The 6,000-nt window shown below is 45.4% G+C and overlaps 15 non-coding genes across 15 annotated transcripts; all 15 read left to right on the top strand.

Annotated features, from left to right (window-relative positions):
• Positions 1–375: 375 nt before the first annotated feature.
• Positions 376–447, top strand: trnad-guc (transfer RNA aspartic acid (anticodon GUC)). Its single transcript has one exon. It is a non-coding gene; the product is annotated as a tRNA-Asp (tRNA).
• A 119-nt stretch (positions 448–566) lies between these two features.
• On the top strand, positions 567–637 carry trnag-gcc (transfer RNA glycine (anticodon GCC)). The gene has a single exon. It is a non-coding gene; the product is annotated as a tRNA-Gly (tRNA).
• A 516-nt stretch (positions 638–1,153) lies between these two features.
• Positions 1,154–1,225, top strand: trnad-guc (transfer RNA aspartic acid (anticodon GUC)). The gene has a single exon. It is a non-coding gene; the product is annotated as a tRNA-Asp (tRNA).
• Positions 1,226–1,344: 119 nt separating this feature from the next.
• Positions 1,345–1,415, top strand: trnag-gcc (transfer RNA glycine (anticodon GCC)). Its single transcript has one exon. It is a non-coding gene; the product is annotated as a tRNA-Gly (tRNA).
• A 516-nt stretch (positions 1,416–1,931) lies between these two features.
• Positions 1,932–2,003, top strand: trnad-guc (transfer RNA aspartic acid (anticodon GUC)). Its single transcript has one exon. It is a non-coding gene; the product is annotated as a tRNA-Asp (tRNA).
• Positions 2,004–2,122: 119 nt separating this feature from the next.
• Positions 2,123–2,193, top strand: trnag-gcc (transfer RNA glycine (anticodon GCC)). Its single transcript has one exon. It is a non-coding gene; the product is annotated as a tRNA-Gly (tRNA).
• Positions 2,194–2,709: 516 nt separating this feature from the next.
• trnad-guc (transfer RNA aspartic acid (anticodon GUC)) lies at positions 2,710–2,781 on the top strand. Its single transcript has one exon. It is a non-coding gene; the product is annotated as a tRNA-Asp (tRNA).
• A 119-nt stretch (positions 2,782–2,900) lies between these two features.
• Positions 2,901–2,971, top strand: trnag-gcc (transfer RNA glycine (anticodon GCC)). Its single transcript has one exon. It is a non-coding gene; the product is annotated as a tRNA-Gly (tRNA).
• A 516-nt stretch (positions 2,972–3,487) lies between these two features.
• trnad-guc (transfer RNA aspartic acid (anticodon GUC)) lies at positions 3,488–3,559 on the top strand. Its single transcript has one exon. It is a non-coding gene; the product is annotated as a tRNA-Asp (tRNA).
• A 119-nt stretch (positions 3,560–3,678) lies between these two features.
• On the top strand, positions 3,679–3,749 carry trnag-gcc (transfer RNA glycine (anticodon GCC)). The gene has a single exon. It is a non-coding gene; the product is annotated as a tRNA-Gly (tRNA).
• Positions 3,750–4,265: 516 nt separating this feature from the next.
• On the top strand, positions 4,266–4,337 carry trnad-guc (transfer RNA aspartic acid (anticodon GUC)). Its single transcript has one exon. It is a non-coding gene; the product is annotated as a tRNA-Asp (tRNA).
• A 120-nt stretch (positions 4,338–4,457) lies between these two features.
• Positions 4,458–4,528, top strand: trnag-gcc (transfer RNA glycine (anticodon GCC)). Its single transcript has one exon. It is a non-coding gene; the product is annotated as a tRNA-Gly (tRNA).
• Positions 4,529–5,044: 516 nt separating this feature from the next.
• Positions 5,045–5,116, top strand: trnad-guc (transfer RNA aspartic acid (anticodon GUC)). The gene has a single exon. It is a non-coding gene; the product is annotated as a tRNA-Asp (tRNA).
• Positions 5,117–5,235: 119 nt separating this feature from the next.
• trnag-gcc (transfer RNA glycine (anticodon GCC)) lies at positions 5,236–5,306 on the top strand. Its single transcript has one exon. It is a non-coding gene; the product is annotated as a tRNA-Gly (tRNA).
• A 516-nt stretch (positions 5,307–5,822) lies between these two features.
• trnad-guc (transfer RNA aspartic acid (anticodon GUC)) lies at positions 5,823–5,894 on the top strand. Its single transcript has one exon. It is a non-coding gene; the product is annotated as a tRNA-Asp (tRNA).
• The last annotated feature ends 106 nt before the right edge of the window (positions 5,895–6,000 follow it).

Here is a 6,000-nt window from a genome sequence, read left to right as displayed (position 1 = left end):
CAGTTTGGGACATTTACTCATTCTCAGTAGACTTTGGTGAATCCATTGCAGATTTCCAGTGTGTGAGGTGGAAAGAGTAACCAACTTGTCATTGACAACAGTCTTGAGGTTGGGATTTGTGACAATGTCCTGGGATTTCCCACAAACGCCTCACCTTCTAACTAGTATTGTGTGGCCTGTGAGCGGTATAGAGCAAAATCGATTACATGTACGTGTCTGTGAGAGTCTCAGCTTTCCATAGAGGGGTCGTAGTAGTTCCTAGCCTCCAACCATTCAGTCTCTACAGATATTTATGTTAGAAGTGTTTAAGCCCAACACGCCAAACTTAGGGTTAGTACCAATGCTCCACGTTTTTCAAAGGTATGACCCACCTGCTCCTCGTTAGTATAGTGGTGAGTATCCCCGCCTGTCACGCGGGAGACCGGGGTTCAATTCCCCGACGGGGAGAAAGGACTGCTTTTTTTTTAGGGTGAACAATGTAGCTGAGCCCACAAGTGGAAAATATTCTTGGAAAAAAAGCTTTATGATACGATTTCCAGCCTTTGGGGTTAACTCACCCTTCCAAGGCATTGGTTGTTCAGTGGTAGAATTCTCGCCTGCCACGCGGGAGGCCCGGGTTCGATTCCCGGCCAATGCAAGAAGTTTTGAACATGTAATTTTGACAAGTATGCAAACCCCTGAGGAGGAAATCTGTGTTAGATTGCCAGGCCAACAGAAATCTCTGGTCTTGGGCGAATTCTCAACTGACTCTTGAAAAATACGACTTTGCTTTCATTTACAGTTTGGACATTTACTCATTCTCAGTAGACTTTGGTGAATCCATTGCAGATTTCCAGTGTGTGAGGTGGAAAAGAGTAACCAACTTGTCATTGACAACAGTCTTGAGGTTGGGATTTGTGACAATGTCCTGGGATTTCCCACAAACGCCTCACCTTCTAACTAGTATTGTGTGGCCTGTGAGCGGTATAGAGCAAAATCGATTACATGTACGTGTCTGTGAGAGTCTCAGCTTTCCATAGAGGGGTCGTAGTAGTTCCTAGCTCCAACCATTCAGTCTCTACAGATATTTATGTTAGAAGTGTTTAAGCCCAACACGCCAAACTTAGGGTTAGTACCAATGCTCCACGTTTTTTCAAAGGTATGACCCACCTGCTCCTCGTTAGTATAGTGGTGAGTATCCCCGCCTGTCACGCGGGAGACCGGGGTTCAATTCCCCGACGGGGAGAAAGGACTGCTTTTTTTTTAGGGTGAACAATGTAGCTGAGCCCACAAGTGGAAAATATTCTTGGAAAAAAAGCTTTATGATACGATTTCCAGCCTTTGGGGTTAACTCACCCTTCCAAGGCATTGGTTGTTCAGTGGTAGAATTCTCGCCTGCCACGCGGGAGGCCCGGGTTCGATTCCCGGCCAATGCAAGAAGTTTTGAACATGTAATTTTGACAAGTATGCAAACCCCTGAGGAGGAAATCTGTGTTAGATTGCCAGGCCAACAGAAATCTCTGGTCTTGGGCGAATTCTCAACTGACTCTTGAAAAATACGACTTTGCTTTCATTTACAGTTTGGACATTTACTCATTCTCAGTAGACTTTGGTGAATCCATTGCAGATTTCCAGTGTGTGAGGTGGAAAAGAGTAACCAACTTGTCATTGACAACAGTCTTGAGGTTGGGATTTGTGACAATGTCCTGGGATTTCCCACAAACGCCTCACCTTCTAACTAGTATTGTGTGGCCTGTGAGCGGTATAGAGCAAAATCGATTACATGTACGTGTCTGTGAGAGTCTCAGCTTTCCATAGAGGGGTCGTAGTAGTTCCTAGCTCCAACCATTCAGTCTCTACAGATATTTATGTTAGAAGTGTTTAAGCCCAACACGCCAAACTTAGGGTTAGTACCAATGCTCCACGTTTTTTCAAAGGTATGACCCACCTGCTCCTCGTTAGTATAGTGGTGAGTATCCCCGCCTGTCACGCGGGAGACCGGGGTTCAATTCCCCGACGGGGAGAAAGGACTGCTTTTTTTTTAGGGTGAACAATGTAGCTGAGCCCACAAGTGGAAAATATTCTTGGAAAAAAAGCTTTATGATACGATTTCCAGCCTTTGGGGTTAACTCACCCTTCCAAGGCATTGGTTGTTCAGTGGTAGAATTCTCGCCTGCCACGCGGGAGGCCCGGGTTCGATTCCCGGCCAATGCAAGAAGTTTTGAACATGTAATTTTGACAAGTATGCAAACCCCTGAGGAGGAAATCTGTGTTAGATTGCCAGGCCAACAGAAATCTCTGGTCTTGGGCGAATTCTCAACTGACTCTTGAAAAATACGACTTTGCTTTCATTTACAGTTTGGACATTTACTCATTCTCAGTAGACTTTGGTGAATCCATTGCAGATTTCCAGTGTGTGAGGTGGAAAAGAGTAACCAACTTGTCATTGACAACAGTCTTGAGGTTGGGATTTGTGACAATGTCCTGGGATTTCCCACAAACGCCTCACCTTCTAACTAGTATTGTGTGGCCTGTGAGCGGTATAGAGCAAAATCGATTACATGTACGTGTCTGTGAGAGTCTCAGCTTTCCATAGAGGGGTCGTAGTAGTTCCTAGCTCCAACCATTCAGTCTCTACAGATATTTATGTTAGAAGTGTTTAAGCCCAACACGCCAAACTTAGGGTTAGTACCAATGCTCCACGTTTTTTCAAAGGTATGACCCACCTGCTCCTCGTTAGTATAGTGGTGAGTATCCCCGCCTGTCACGCGGGAGACCGGGGTTCAATTCCCCGACGGGGAGAAAGGACTGCTTTTTTTTTAGGGTGAACAATGTAGCTGAGCCCACAAGTGGAAAATATTCTTGGAAAAAAAGCTTTATGATACGATTTCCAGCCTTTGGGGTTAACTCACCCTTCCAAGGCATTGGTTGTTCAGTGGTAGAATTCTCGCCTGCCACGCGGGAGGCCCGGGTTCGATTCCCGGCCAATGCAAGAAGTTTTGAACATGTAATTTTGACAAGTATGCAAACCCCTGAGGAGGAAATCTGTGTTAGATTGCCAGGCCAACAGAAATCTCTGGTCTTGGGCGAATTCTCAACTGACTCTTGAAAAATACGACTTTGCTTTCATTTACAGTTTGGACATTTACTCATTCTCAGTAGACTTTGGTGAATCCATTGCAGATTTCCAGTGTGTGAGGTGGAAAAGAGTAACCAACTTGTCATTGACAACAGTCTTGAGGTTGGGATTTGTGACAATGTCCTGGGATTTCCCACAAACGCCTCACCTTCTAACTAGTATTGTGTGGCCTGTGAGCGGTATAGAGCAAAATCGATTACATGTACGTGTCTGTGAGAGTCTCAGCTTTCCATAGAGGGGTCGTAGTAGTTCCTAGCTCCAACCATTCAGTCTCTACAGATATTTATGTTAGAAGTGTTTAAGCCCAACACGCCAAACTTAGGGTTAGTACCAATGCTCCACGTTTTTTCAAAGGTATGACCCACCTGCTCCTCGTTAGTATAGTGGTGAGTATCCCCGCCTGTCACGCGGGAGACCGGGGTTCAATTCCCCGACGGGGAGAAAGGACTGCTTTTTTTTTAGGGTGAACAATGTAGCTGAGCCCACAAGTGGAAAATATTCTTGGAAAAAAAGCTTTATGATACGATTTCCAGCCTTTGGGGTTAACTCACCCTTCCAAGGCATTGGTTGTTCAGTGGTAGAATTCTCGCCTGCCACGCGGGAGGCCCGGGTTCGATTCCCGGCCAATGCAAGAAGTTTTGAACATGTAATTTTGACAAGTATGCAAACCCCTGAGGAGGAAATCTGTGTTAGATTGCCAGGCCAACAGAAATCTCTGGTCTTGGGCGAATTCTCAACTGACTCTTGAAAAATACGACTTTGCTTTCATTTACAGTTTGGACATTTACTCATTCTCAGTAGACTTTGGTGAATCCATTGCAGATTTCCAGTGTGTGAGGTGGAAAAGAGTAACCAACTTGTCATTGACAACAGTCTTGAGGTTGGGATTTGTGACAATGTCCTGGGATTTCCCACAAACGCCTCACCTTCTAACTAGTATTGTGTGGCCTGTGAGCGGTATAGAGCAAAATCGATTACATGTACGTGTCTGTGAGAGTCTCAGCTTTCCATAGAGGGGTCGTAGTAGTTCCTAGCTCCAACCATTCAGTCTCTACAGATATTTATGTTAGAAGTGTTTAAGCCCAACACGCCAAACTTAGGGTTAGTACCAATGCTCCACGTTTTTTCAAAGGTATGACCCACCTGCTCCTCGTTAGTATAGTGGTGAGTATCCCCGCCTGTCACGCGGGAGACCGGGGTTCAATTCCCCGACGGGGAGAAAGGACTGCTTTTTTTTTTAGGGTGAACAATGTAGCTGAGCCCACAAGTGGAAAATATTCTTGGAAAAAAAGCTTTATGATACGATTTCCAGCCTTTGGGGTTAACTCACCCTTCCAAGGCATTGGTTGTTCAGTGGTAGAATTCTCGCCTGCCACGCGGGAGGCCCGGGTTCGATTCCCGGCCAATGCAAGAAGTTTTGAACATGTAATTTTGACAAGTATGCAAACCCCTGAGGAGGAAATCTGTGTTAGATTGCCAGGCCAACAGAAATCTCTGGTCTTGGGCGAATTCTCAACTGACTCTTGAAAAATACGACTTTGCTTTCATTTACAGTTTGGACATTTACTCATTCTCAGTAGACTTTGGTGAATCCATTGCAGATTTCCAGTGTGTGAGGTGGAAAAGAGTAACCAACTTGTCATTGACAACAGTCTTGAGGTTGGGATTTGTGACAATGTCCTGGGATTTCCCACAAACGCCTCACCTTCTAACTAGTATTGTGTGGCCTGTGAGCGGTATAGAGCAAAATCGATTACATGTACGTGTCTGTGAGAGTCTCAGCTTTCCATAGAGGGGTCGTAGTAGTTCCTAGCTCCAACCATTCAGTCTCTACAGATATTTATGTTAGAAGTGTTTAAGCCCAACACGCCAAACTTAGGGTTAGTACCAATGCTCCACGTTTTTTCAAAGGTATGACCCACCTGCTCCTCGTTAGTATAGTGGTGAGTATCCCCGCCTGTCACGCGGGAGACCGGGGTTCAATTCCCCGACGGGGAGAAAGGACTGCTTTTTTTTTAGGGTGAACAATGTAGCTGAGCCCACAAGTGGAAAATATTCTTGGAAAAAAAGCTTTATGATACGATTTCCAGCCTTTGGGGTTAACTCACCCTTCCAAGGCATTGGTTGTTCAGTGGTAGAATTCTCGCCTGCCACGCGGGAGGCCCGGGTTCGATTCCCGGCCAATGCAAGAAGTTTTGAACATGTAATTTTGACAAGTATGCAAACCCCTGAGGAGGAAATCTGTGTTAGATTGCCAGGCCAACAGAAATCTCTGGTCTTGGGCGAATTCTCAACTGACTCTTGAAAAATACGACTTTGCTTTCATTTACAGTTTGGACATTTACTCATTCTCAGTAGACTTTGGTGAATCCATTGCAGATTTCCAGTGTGTGAGGTGGAAAAGAGTAACCAACTTGTCATTGACAACAGTCTTGAGGTTGGGATTTGTGACAATGTCCTGGGATTTCCCACAAACGCCTCACCTTCTAACTAGTATTGTGTGGCCTGTGAGCGGTATAGAGCAAAATCGATTACATGTACGTGTCTGTGAGAGTCTCAGCTTTCCATAGAGGGGTCGTAGTAGTTCCTAGCTCCAACCATTCAGTCTCTACAGATATTTATGTTAGAAGTGTTTAAGCCCAACACGCCAAACTTAGGGTTAGTACCAATGCTCCACGTTTTTTCAAAGGTATGACCCACCTGCTCCTCGTTAGTATAGTGGTGAGTATCCCCGCCTGTCACGCGGGAGACCGGGGTTCAATTCCCCGACGGGGAGAAAGGACTGCTTTTTTTTTAGGGTGAACAATGTAGCTGAGCCCACAAGTGGAAAATATTCTTGGAAAAAAAGCTTTATGATACGATTTCCAGCCTTTGGGGTTAAC

This window comes from Oncorhynchus kisutch, unplaced genomic scaffold (assembly GCF_002021735.2).
Source record: "Oncorhynchus kisutch isolate 150728-3 unplaced genomic scaffold, Okis_V2 scaffold1802, whole genome shotgun sequence".
NCBI lineage: Eukaryota > Metazoa > Chordata > Actinopteri > Salmoniformes > Salmonidae > Oncorhynchus > Oncorhynchus kisutch.
This window is presented reverse-complemented; position numbering and strand designations above follow the sequence as displayed.